Source organism: Cervus elaphus, chromosome 17 (assembly GCF_910594005.1).
Source record: "Cervus elaphus chromosome 17, mCerEla1.1, whole genome shotgun sequence".
Taxonomy (NCBI): domain Eukaryota; kingdom Metazoa; phylum Chordata; class Mammalia; order Artiodactyla; family Cervidae; genus Cervus; species Cervus elaphus.
Window position 1 is genome coordinate 13,931,562 of NC_057831.1, and position 13,644 is coordinate 13,945,205.

Consider the following 13,644-nt stretch of genomic DNA (forward strand, 5'->3'; position numbering starts at 1 on the left):
AACTATTTTTTAACCCTGAGTGATCAACTTACACGGTTTATAAAGTTTCGTGAAAGCTTGCAGACACTGATGAGAAGAGGTGCAGTTTCTTTCTTTCAGTGACTCATTTAAATGAAGCAAAATCTGTGGGAAGGTATTAAATAAGGTGGGCTTCTGGGGTTTTACAGCCCTGAGTCATTAGGTATAAACAGCTGATAAGAGGAATAACAACGTCTTATCTACCTTATTTTTTGTTTTATGTAGCTTTGGGGCAAATACAAAAAAAAAAAAGAGTGACTAACTGGAAGAAAAAGGACAGGAGGATAATTAGAGTGGATTTTTAAAAAAGTGAACCAGTATTAAAAGTGTCCTAGGTAATCCCATTTGTGTTTATGAACAAGAAAAGCTAGATAATTTCTGCAATTGTGATATTGGATTGATAATTATTTAAAAAATGTAGGTTTTGGTTTAAAACCAAAAGTAAGTAAGGTGTCTTAAAGTGGTATTGACATTCACTGCCTGAATTTCCAGTGTCTAGAATAGTGCCTGGCACCCTTCACACATATTTATTGAATAAATGAATGAATAAATAGCTTCTAAAACTATATCATATCATGGTAAGTGAATACATATTTAGAGACCCAGAATTTTTAACTGTTAGGTTTGTGTACATTATATTGTTTCAGAAGCTCAAAATTAGCAGATTAATTCTGATATATATAATTCAGCACAAACTGATGGCTGGAAAATAGTCATTTGTTCCCTTCATTTACATAATGGGAAAAAACTCACATTTATTAAGATAACTTGAAGTGCTTATTAACCTCCCTAGCTCTGCTTAACTGTGCAATATTTTCCCTTTATTATTACAGGGAACCTAGCATCTATAAAATATTTTAATTTGTAAGATCTCTCCAGTTTTGTTTTAAGTACTATATTACTTGTTTAAAGGGGATAATATTGTTTTACTCAATGTGTGTCTCTGTGTGTATATATATAAATATATATACATATATATAATTTAGAGTAGAATTTTTTTGTGTTGACATAGCTTTGTTGAGAAGGAAGCCTTCTTTGACTTCAAAAGCAGTGACTCAAGGTTGGTATAGTCGTTAGAAGGTAGGGTGGGAAAAATCCTAATTCCAGATTGTCAGCAGGATTTCAAGGTCAAAGTCTACTCCTGTTATCTGAGCATAGAGCTCCTGATTTCTGGCCAGTTTTCATTCTAGTAGAATTAGAGAAGGAAAAAACTGTCAGAGTGTTATTTGACTCCTATATAAATAGGATTAAGACCTACTTTCACTAATATTTATGTGCTTTGCACATAAGTATCTTTAGGAAAAAATATTCTTTGGATTGACTTTGCCCCCTGCTTCTTATGTATTTATGGTCAGGAACAGGGGAAATAAAAATTGTTAACCTTAAGTCTATTTGAAAGAAAATATATGTCTCATCTTGACAGAGAACCAATTATTGGATTACTTATAGCACTGTGTGTTCTATTTAGCGCTCGTAGTCACAGTATATACAATCTGCCAGTGACACTGTAAAGAGAAAGTGCTTCAGGCATGGACAGGAGTGACTAAAGTATCACAGAGATACTTGATCTTTGAAAGTAATAATGGTTTTATAAGATGAAGTAAGTATGTGTTGACCTTTTACAAACTTTGAGAAACTATTTTAGGTAGGAGACTATTTTAGGTAGAGACTTTATGTTTAATCTAAACCAACTAAATCCAGATTTAGAGATACCAGGGTTAGAAATATACAGTGAACACACAAAGGGTGAGTTTTAAAAATAGCACTGAGCTTTGAGAGGATAATTTCTCCTCCATCCCTGATGCAAGTGTTTCATTCATACTGTCTGTAGCAGGCTTTGGGGGAGGAAGGGTGGAGGGAGGTGAGCAAAGAGGGCATCTAAGACATTACTTGGCAGCAGTGAGTAAGCAGGATGGATTAGCATAGAGTATAAGATATTGAAATTCTGAAACCTTAAGATAATAAAGGATAAGGCTGACTGGGGTTTCAAGTTGAATCGTGGGGAAGATTGAAGTTTTCATAAAGCAAATTGAGAAATCAAAATCAAGGACTGATTTTGATGAAAGCCGATGATGAATTGACATGTGCTTAATCTGCGTGTGTGTGCTAAATCGCGTCAGTCACGTCTGACTGTGCAACCCTCAAACTGTAGCCCGCCAGGCTCCTCTGTCCATGGGATTCTCCAGGCGAGAATACTCGAATGGGTTTACCATGCCCTCCTCCAGGGGATCTCCCCGACCCAGGGATCGAACCCGCATCTCTTCCATCTCCTGCATTGGCAGGTGGGCTCTTTACCACTAGTGCCACCTGTGAGCCCCCAATCTATATTCAGGTAGAAATACTTAAAGAACCATTGAAAACTGAGTGGGGTCCTTGAGAAAGAGCCACGGGAAGCAGTGCAGTGTGCTCTGTAGATTAAGAGCATCTGCTTTGAAATCAGATTGCCAAGGTTCAGGCCTTGTCTTTACCACTTCCTACTTCTTGTGATCTTGGGTGAACTTCCTGACCTTTCCAAACCTTGTTTTTTGTTTGTTTTTAATCTGTAATAAACTGCAGTAATCAATTTAGTTGCTATTTGTGACTTGTCTGCCCAGAGAAGATAATAAAAGATACACTAGTGGAAAAGATCACAGAGGAGAGAAGATAGAAAAGAGAAGAGAGTATAGGACCGTGGTTGGGGGAATACCTTCATTTTAATAGATGAAAGGAGGAAGTAGAATAAGTTCAAAAGAAGTGAAAGGATATGTCAGAAAAGGAAAATGCAGTGCTTTGAACTCTTGAGAGAGTTTTTGCAAAGGAGGGGATGGCTAGTCATGTTCGATGTTACAAAGAAATGGAAAGAAATGAAGACTGAGAAAAGGCCTTGGTTTTCCAGATGGTGGAATTTCAGTCGTGTGACAGAAGCAGTCATGAGGATCAGGCTAGTCTGTTATTCATCTTTACCTCCTCCTAACTGAGCATATTGCGTGAAATATAATTGGTATTTAATAAATATTTCACAAATGGATAAAGAAAAAAAAAGCTATTTCTTTGGATTAAAGAATAAATGGAGATAACATGTAAAACCTGCTGGTTTAGTAAAACAGGAAGAGAGACACAGACACATATGCCAAGGGGTGATTTCAGGGATTAACCAGGTCAAGGGAATTAACTTTGGTGATAAATAAAACTGGAGCTTATTTGAAGGAAGAGGAAAAAGAATCCCTGGAAAATAATAATGTTAGGAAAGAGGGTAAAATGTAGGGGTGGAGTCCTGGAGGTTGTTGGGCATGTGTGGGGAAAGGACATTCTTCTTTCTCAAGGAGCCAGATGTTGGGAGTGGAGAAGAGGGCTGCAGTTCAGCTGACAATAGGAGAAATGGAAGCAAAATTGAGAGAACAGATTTGAGATGGCCCTTGGGGGTTGTAGTGAGGGGTCCCCCCAAAGCAGTGTGCAGTAGATCATTAGCAGGTACAGTGAACACGGCCTTGAATCTAGCCCCAGACTACCTAGGGCTCCACAGGGTCAGGCGACTGAGATGCTGGCACTTTTTAAACATTTCAAGGCGAAGATTTCGCTTCCTTTTTTTAAAAACAAAAAAATTAATTTGTACAGCTAGTAAGAATAGAATACCTAGAATTTAAATCCAACCCTGAAAGTGAAAGTGTTAAGTCACTCAGTCGTGTCTGACTCTTTGTGACCCCATGGACTGCACCAGGCTCCTCTGTCCGTAGGATTCTCCAGGCAAGAATACTAGAGTGGGTAACCATTCCCTTCTTCAGGGGATCCTCCAGACCCATGGACCAAACCCAGGTCTCTCACATTGCCCGCAGATTCTTTACCATCTGAGCCACCAGGGAACCCCAGGTAAAGCAAAAGCCCTCGTTGTTGTCGTTCTGTTCTGTTCTTTCTCGGGTCTGTCTGGCAGGACAGAGGAGGTGTGGAGAAAGTCAGAAAGCAGAAAATTGGGAAGAAGATGTTATTCTACAGGAATGACAGCCAGAATTATACCATTTTGGGGTGTTTGGTAGCAAATTTCTTTTCCTAACTGAAAGGGAAGCCTGGGGAATCTTCAGTTCACAATCTAAATCAGCTATTTCTATCAGTTTTATTCAATTTCTCTAAAAAAACAAAACACTCTGCAGGCAGCTTTTAATGTTTGAGTTGTATATCATTTCATCAGTAGGAAACCGCTGCTTATGGGGAAAAATTATTATAGATCAGGAATATGAAATATTGTGAAGACATAAGCTAGTTTGCCAGCGAAGACCTTTGCCAACAAAGATCCGTATACTTAAGGCTATGGTTTTTCTAGTAGTCATGTATGGATGTGAGAGTTGGACTATAAAGAAAGCTGAGTGCCAAAGAATTGATGCTTTTGAACTGTGGTGTGGGAGAAGACTCTTGAGAGTCCCTTGAACTGCAGGGAGATCCAACTAGTCTATCCTAAAGGAAATCAGTCCTGAATATTCATTGGAAGGACTGATGTTGAAGCTGAAACTCCAATAGTTTTGCCACCTGATGTGAAGCACTGACTCATTTGAAATAAGACCCTGATGCTGGGAAAGGTTGAAGGCGGGAGGAGAAGGGGACCACAGAGGATGAGATGGTTGGATGGCACCACCAACTCAGTGGACATGAGTTTAAGTAGACTCCGGGAGTTGGTAATGGACAGGGAGGTCTGGTGTGCTGCAGTCCATGGGGTCTCAAAGAGTCGGACACGACTGAGCAACTGAACTGAACTGATAAGCTAGTTCATCGTGGCTGTTTTAGTGCCAGCCTTTAGTAAGGTTTATTATCATGAACACTGGATTTTATGTGCCTTTGCTTACTTTCCTATCTGCATACCTCTGGTTCATTGACTATAATGATAAGGACTTTTGGTTAGATAAGTTGTTTTTTTTTAATTGGAGGATAATTGTTACACAACATTGGGTTGGTTTTTGCCATACACAACATGATCAGTCACAGGTGTACACTTGTTCCCTCTCTCTTGAACTCCCCCTCCCATCTCCCACCCCCTCCCCCTCCAGGTTAGATAAGTTTTCCCTAAAGCATTGACATAGTGAGTAATTTTCATAAAAGTTTGTGTAATTTTTCAGTTTTTCTAAGTTCACTACAGAGGCAGTGAACCCAAAGATTGTTGTTGAGGTAGATGTGATCAGAATGTGTTTCTTTTTTCCTTTTTACAGAAAATGTTTTCCCACACCTGTACTCATTTCCCTGTTCTTTTTCCCTTTGCTGTTACTATTGATGTCTAGTATCTAGTTACCCCTACTTTTCTCTTCCTTTACCACCTGATTTCCCACAAACAACATTGTGGCTTGGGTTCTCACGTCTAACTTCTAGAAGACATCTTTACACCTTTCTGGAAATTTGGTATCTTTTTTGCTGAATTCTTTGATGCCCTGGATGTTGTTTCTCTCGTTCCCAAGGGGTCTCATGTCTAACTTGACCCCATTATATCAGTCCTCATTCATTCACTCATTTATTGAACACACATTTGTTGAGCAGCTACTATGAGTGGGCACAGTTCTAGATTCTAAAAATAAAAACTTGGTATGAGAGAGGCTGAAGGAGCCATTTGTATAGATAAGTGCTATGCTATAGATAAGTAAGTAAAACAGGGCTGTAAGGTAGACAGTGACTTCAAGTGGAGTTAGTTTGGAGAGGCCTCTCTGAGGATGTTTGCATTTGAGCTGAGACATTAATCATGAGAAGAAGCAAACGATGAGAAAATACGAGAGAGGGACGTTCCAGCTCAAAAGACCAAGGTGACAATGAGCTTACATAAGAGTAGGAGGAAAGTCATTACATCTAGAGTGTAATTAGCCAGGAGGAGAGAAGTGCACAGTGATCTTTGGGAGGTGGGCAGAGGGTGGATTGGGTCGAGTCTTTCAGCCAGTATCAAAGAGTTCGAATCTTATTTTAAAGCAGTGGTAACTCAGCATTCAGAAAACTAAGATCATGGCATCTGGTCCCATCACTTCAGGGCAAATAGATGGAGAAACAATGGAAACAGAGACTTTATTTTGGGGGGCTCCAAAATTACTGCAGATGGTGACTGCAGCCCTGAAATGAAAGGATGCTTGCTCCTTGAAAGAAAAGCTTTGACCAACCTAGACAGCATATTAAAAAGTAGAGACATTACTTTGCCAACAAAGGTCCGTCTAGTCAAAGCTATGGTTTTTCCAGTAGTCATGTATGGATGTGAGACTATAAAGAAAGCTGAGGTGCTCGCTTCGGCAGCACATATACTAAAATTGGAACGATACAGAGATTAGCATGGCCCCTGCGCAAGGATGACACACAAATTCGTGAAGTGTTCCATGTTTTTTAAAAATAAAATAAAATACTTAATCCCCCCCCCCCAAAAAAGAACTTCATCAAAATAAATATTTCCAAGACTAAAGAAAAAAGACAAGAAAGCTGAGCATCGAAGAATTGATGTTTGTGAACTGTGGTGTTGGAGAAGACTCTTGAGAGTCCCTTGAACTGCAAGGAGATCCAACCAGTCCATCCTAAAGGAGATCAGTCCTGAATATTCATTGGAAAGATTGATGCTGAAGCTGAAATTCCAATACTTTGGCCACCTGATGTGAAGAACTGACTCCTTGGAAAAGACCCTGATGCTGCGAAAGATTGAAGTCAGGAGGAGAAGGGGGCAACAGAGGATGAGATGGATGGATGGCATCACCTACTCGATGGACATGAGTTTGAGTAGGCACCGGGAGTTGGTGATGGACAGGGAAGCCTGGAGTGCTGCAGTCCATGGGGTTGCTAAGAGTTGGACACAACTGAGTGACTGAACTGAGTGACTGAAGCCATATTGAGGATTAGCAGGGAAGTGATATGACTAGATTTTGTCTAAAAAATCTCTCTCTGGCCACCATATGGGAAAAAAAAAATTGGATGTGTGAGTGAAAAAAAAGACTAGAAGACTCTTGAAGCCTACGAGGGATGGGAAAGTGGCAGTAGATGTAGTAAGAAGGATGTATTTTGGAAGGAGAAAATATAGGACTTGTTGATGGAAAGATTGTGAAGTGAGAAGGAAAGGGGAGAGGCATGGCTACTAGATTTATAGCCAGATCAACTGTCCAGTGATTTTGCTGTTAACTGAGATGGGCAATAGTGGAATAGAATTAGATTGTGGTGGGAAATCGAGAGTTCAGGTTTTTGATGTGTTAAATGTAAGATTCCTCATCCCCCAGAGAAACCTCTTACCTATTAGCAACTTACTCCCCATTCCCACCTCCCTTCTTTCCCCTGCCAACTCCAGCCACTAGTCTACTTTCTGTTACTGTAGATTTATTTCTTCTAGGAACTTTATAAATGTATGCATGCTCAGTCGCTTCAGTTGTGTCTGACTCTTTGCAACCCCATGGACCATAGCCCGCTAGACTCCTCTGTCCATGGGATTCTCCAGGCAAGAATACTGGAGTGGGTTGCCATGCTCTCCTCCTGGGGATCTTCCCAACCCAGGAATCAAACCTGCATCTCCTACACTGCAAGCAGATTCTTTACTGCTGAGCCACTGGGGAAGCCCAGTGGACATATAGTCACACAGTATGTTCCGTTATGACTGGCTTCTTTCATTTCACATAATATTTTCAGAGTTCATTTATGTTGTAGCATGTTTTATTGTTGAATAATGTTCTGTTGTATGGATCTACCACAATATGTTTATCCATTCATTAGTTGAAGAATATTTGGGTTGTTTCCACTTTTTGACTATTAGTATAAGTAATACTTCTATGAACATTTGTGTTTAAGCTTTCCGTGTAAACCTGTGTTTTTATTTATCTTCTGTATGTGCCTAGGAGTGGAAAAAATTATGTACACACACAAAATACATACAGTCAAGGAATACGAAATAAAGAATTTATGAAAAAGGCAGTTCCCTGTGGTATAGTATAGAAATTGATTACTAACCTGATAATTTCATTATAAAATATGTACATGTAACACATGAGTAAGAAAATATTGTAATTTAGATATTTTGATGTGTGAAAAAGAAATGGAAGTAGGGTTTCAAAGGAAGAAAGTGAATCATGACCATCTTCCTTTATGTTTGAGGAATAGATATCACACCAAGTAAGATGGCCTTTGTTTTATCATTATTTTAAATTAATTGTGCCCAGAGTTGAAAGGAACATCTGTTTCATGTCAAAAAATCATCAGTCTGACTTGTCTATTCCTATATGATGTCCTTACTCATCTCAACTGTTACTAGAAAGAATTTCGCATGGGGATCTTTATTTTCATTATGGATTTTTATTAGAATATTGCTGCAAATATGTATTTTTCTTTTGAATGGGAAGTGTGGTAATATTCTTTTGCTAGCCCCACCCCTTTTTGTTACCCCTTTGTATGGAAGAAGTCTGTTTCTGCCTGTTCCTTGCCAGGCTGTGGTGAATACCCACAGTCTGTGGACACTGGACAAAATAACTTGCTAGATATTTTGGTTTTGTGGTGGGGAGCTATTTGAGGAAATGATTGGGGGATTAGGGGCTGCTGAGAAGTGAACTGAAGTTGTCTTTCACTAAAATTCCAGATTAACTTTGATTTTCAGTGAGAAGTTTCCATTTTCATCTTTTAATTGAAGACTGAATTTAGGATGCACTAAAGGCCCAAGAATGTTGCCTTTCTTTCTCATGAAATTTGAGTGATGAATTTCAGTTCTTTTTTGCAGCAATGTATTGATATTTTCTTGATCTGGCAATGTAAGATTAACCCATTTGTGGGTTATTTTCATGTATAGTGCTTCTAAGTGCTAAAAAAGAACTAAGGAAATTTTTTTTTTAAGGGATGTTGTAATTCAGTTAATATTTGTTTACAACATTAAAAAAAAACCACTTTGCATTAATGGCAAGACATATGTTGAATGGATTCTATATTGCCATGTATGTTTACTATTTGATGGATATTTCCAAGAGAATTGATAAGTATTGTTCCCCACATGACATCTTTCCTAAAATGATTTAATTATTTAATTGTTTTGAAAGCTAGGTTGGGTGAATAGCCTGTCAGATTTGACTATCCTCAATAAATTTTTAGTGACATGCAGAAATTCATATTGGAAAAGCTTGCTTTAATATTTGAAATAGTTAATATCTGCTGAAGTTATTTTATTATGTATTTCAGTATTTTCATTCAAACCAGGTAGATAGCCAGTGAGATGGACAGGATTCCAAAGGAAGAAATACAGGGGTTGAGTAAGGTACCAGACATGTTTGCCAGAATCTAAAGGGGAAGACAACACATAAAAGATACTTTTTTTTGCATTCACCCATGGTGCAACATTGTATTTTTTATTAAATAAAATCAGGTTGGTAAGTCAACTAGAAATATGAGACTGGTTAACTTTCCCACACATTCTTTCTCCCTTGTGGGTTTTTATATGGTTATATTTAAACAGCCTCATGAAACCATTATTTATGGAGGATATTGGAAGGGAACATGTACAGACCATCTTGTATAATATTCAGATCTAATTTAGGAAGAACTCTCAGAAAACAAAGTACAGTAATTTCATAGATAGTAGTTTAATTCATTGATTCATCTATCTTAATTGTCTGCTTCGCAGTAGTGATTTCGGAGAGATATTTTATTCTTTACTTGTTCTTATGAGTCTGCAATATCTGAAAGTTGTGATGTCAGTTCTTTGATAGAGAGTTGGAAACTTTGATTTCTAGTGTCAGCAAGATGACCTTAGCTAATTTGCTGAACTGTTCATGATTTGAAAGGCTAGTCTGGAGTTGTGAAAAATGATGAGGGAACCTACAAGGCACGTTGTTGTAGGTATGTATATTCCATCTGACTGTAACTTCCCAGAAGGAGAGAGTACATTGCAACTATGACCCAAATGTGAACTTCCTTCCACTCTTTCTCAGTACAGATTTATTATTGAGCTAAATGTTTTGTTTTGAACCTATTTCCAAGTTTAATTACTAATGTAAAGAAAATATTCATTAACTAGATGACACAAAATATTTACTAAAGAATTATGGAAATGCTATTAATTCCTTAGCAAAAACATTAAAGCGAGACAAGGATAGATGTAATTAGTAGGTTATTGTAAAATAGACATAACATGAAATCTACCATTTTAACTATTTTTAATTGTACTGTTCAGTGCTGTCAGGAACAATCATATTGTTGTACAACCATTCCAGTATCCATTCCCAGAAATTTCTCATCTTCCCTAACTGAAATTCTGTACTTATTAAATAATAACTCTCCATTTCCCCTCCCCTTCAGCCCAGGGCAACCATTTGATCTTCTGTTCCCATGAATTTGACTCTTCTGTGTATTTCCTCCAAGTGAACTCATTCAATATTTGTACGTTTGTGACTGGCTTATGACACTTAGCATAATGTCCTCAGGGTCCATCCATGTTGTAGCATGTGTCAGAATTTCCTTCCTTTTTGTAGCTGAATGATACCCTATTATAGGTATATACCACATTTTGTTTAGCCATTAATCTGTTGGTGGACACTTGGGTTACTTCCATTTTTTTGGCAGTTGTGAACGTAGTAGGGATTTTTAACAGTCTATCCAAAAGGCTATATGACCATTAAATTGAACATTATAATTGGGTGAAAAATGAATAGAACATATTTATAATTTTGATTTCTGTATTGTACACAGTAATGTGTGGGGTCATTTTATTCAAGGATATTTATATTTTGTAAGCTGTTTACCATGAATATTCTACTACATGGAGTGTTGCAGTATATATCATGATGTATATTTATTTACCTGAAAGCAAAAATGTCATTCTTAATAATATGTATGTTTGGCATTATGATAGGGTTTGCCAGTTCTAAACTATCATTTCCTTTTTGACTTTTTTAGTGTATGATAATGTGCTAATGAGTCAAGAGAAGTGAGGGGGATATTTTTAAGTTTAGTATGAATGAAGGACCATACTGTTTGTTATGTTTTCAAATCTAAATGCCATTATTAATTATAGTAATACTTTGAAAAACTGTGGTTTATTGAGTACCTCATTGCAGTGATATGGAGTGCTCTCTGTGCCCTAGGCTTGCAAGGTGTCTGCAAACTTCATTCAAATTTTGCAGGTGCTAATTTAGATATTAAAAGAGAGTATATGCCATTGTATTACCTGCTTTTGTTTCATTTGTTTTAAAACAAATATGAAACAAACTTTGATTAAATCCCATTATTAACTTTTGTAGTGAATTGCCTTTATGAATCAGTATCTTTTAAGTGCTAGGGTATATTGAAGTATGGTATGCAGTGTTGTTTTCTGGGACTAATCTAGATGGAGAGTTTAAGGTTTAAAATATTTCATTGTACATTTAATGTCTAATACTAGATACAATAAGACGGTATTTAAAATATGTCAATATCGAGTAGCAGCATCTAAAATTCCTTTGAAATAAATTGGATGACTTGGAAGATCTGATTGCCTGTGAATATTTCAAAGAGACATTTTAAGTGGGAAGGAAAGCCTCTTTGAAAAGTCTTCTGCTTGAAGTCTGCTATGTTAGCTTTTATTTTTGTATCTTTAAAATGATTTATTGGACCAAATGAACAGATCATAGCTCCATTGCTTCTAAGTGATAGATTTGTTATTGAAAGATGGCAGTAAGCACAACTATGGGGATGTTAATGGGTGGGATTCTTTTTATTTTAGTGATGAATCAGTAGACTTTTCATTCAATATGAGATATAAATGAGGAGATACTTTTTCCTAAATGATCTCTCTGTATATATATTTTGAGTAGTTATATAAAGCTGGTGGAGTCTTTAAAAATCTGTCCTAACAAAGAAAGTAAAAGGATACTTTGCATTTTTATTATTTCTGATATTCTAAATTTTAGCCATTTTGTTTGTAGGAAGTTCTGGGAACTCATACTCTATTGCTGTTATTAGAGGTGATATGCTGATGCAGTTACGTAAATACACTTTCTCTAATATCATGTGGTTTTATATGTCTGCTTGTCTCCCTGTTGTTTTTCCTTCCTAATTATTTTATTTTCAATGTAAAAATTTTCTCAGCCACCTTTTTGTTTCTTAGAAAATTGCTGTTTATTAAGTTACTGCAACTATACCTTAACCTTACTGAGCATCAATTCTTTATTATTAGAACAGGAATTAATAGCCCTTGTCTTGAGTCTTTCTCAGGGTTATTGTGAAAATCAAACAATTTAATGTGAAACATTCTGCAAATTGTGAAGCACCCCTATACATTTTATTTATGTCTATAAATTATTTATCACATATTATATGTTCTGGCTTTTTAAAGGCAGAATTTTAAGCATATCCCCTGTGTGTTTAGGCTCCTATATGCTATTGGTGTTACAGTTTCTTTAATAGGCAAGTAATTTCATTGTCAAGTGTGTGTGTGTGTGTGTGTGTGTGTGTGTGTGTGTTCTTATGTGTTGTGGATCACTTTCAGAATCTATTGCTTTGACTATACAGTATAACTGCAAGTTTGTCATAAAGAATAAAAAATCTTGGTTCATTTGATTTTTTTCTGCCTTTTTTTGTGAGACATTTTTAAAAAGTGGGGTGTTCACATTTTATTCATGTTTTCCCTTTGTATAATGTATATATTGCATTTAGAGAAATACAAATGTGTCCACAGTAAAACATGTTTTCACATTAGCTCTCCAAATTTGTTGTATCTTGTTGATTATAAAGGTGTTGTCACTTTAATAACCAGTCTTTCCAGACTGTCAGCTAGTTCTTGAAATAGTGAAACTACTTTGTCATTAATGCTTGGACTTCCCACTCTCTTATTGTCAGTAGATGAGATTGAACAATTGGAACTGTTTGGTTTGCATACTCATTAAGTGCTTTGTATATATACTACCTACTTGGAAAACTTATTTTTGAGAAGGTTAAATCTAAGAGGTCAATGAAAAAGAGCAATATTCTATATTATATTCTAATTAGTGTGCCCTATAGTATATTAGAATATAGTACAATATTATTCTGGAAATTTGTTAGTTGTGATTTAGTAGGAGGTTCTATGACTTTTCTTTCAGTTATCAAGTCTGAATTAAATCAGGTAAAAATCATCACAGGTTCTCCATGCCCGTATACCATTGCATTTTAGAAAGAACTAAGAGAAAAGAAATAAGGAACTTTAAACAACTGGACTAATCTCTTACAACCAACATCTAGAACAGGGCTTTTGTATTACTCTTGATCTTCTGTGTTTCATAGGGATTTTGTGTGTGAAGATTTTTATACCCTCAACTGAAAGGTAAAACACATCAATTACCCTTATTTAAAAAAAAAAATTGCTAAGCATGAGAATTTCAAACAAAATTCCCATTTTTCATTCTATTATAGAAGTCAGGTGGAAATGTTATATTTAAAAATAAAAGTTGTTTTTTCCTTAATTTTTTTTTTCTCTTGTCAGTTCTGTTGAAAGGCAGAATGGAAACTTGTTCTCATTTGTACATATTTGGCTTACTCTTTGGCTTACCAGTGGTTGAGTCATGAACACAGTTACTTTGTGCTGTGTGTTTTAAAAGGCAGATGTCAAGTAATAACCTTATGAAAAGGCCTATTATAATTATATGTATGCATCAGAGTTTACTCATGAAGAAAATGCCACTTATATAATTTCATACTTTAAAAACTATGTGCTTGAGCAGAGCATATATT

The 13,644-nt window shown here is 36.5% G+C and overlaps 1 protein-coding gene and 1 non-coding gene across 19 annotated transcripts in view; both read left to right on the plus strand.

The window, feature by feature from the left end:
- CAMK2D (calcium/calmodulin dependent protein kinase II delta) overlaps positions 1-13,644 on the plus strand; it is a 299,891-nt gene that overhangs the window by 12,601 nt on the left and 273,646 nt on the right. The gene's annotated exons all lie outside the window — the stretch shown is intronic.
- On the plus strand, positions 6,231-6,334 carry LOC122673694. The gene has a single exon (XR_006334804.1). It is a non-coding gene; the product is annotated as a U6 spliceosomal RNA (small nuclear RNA).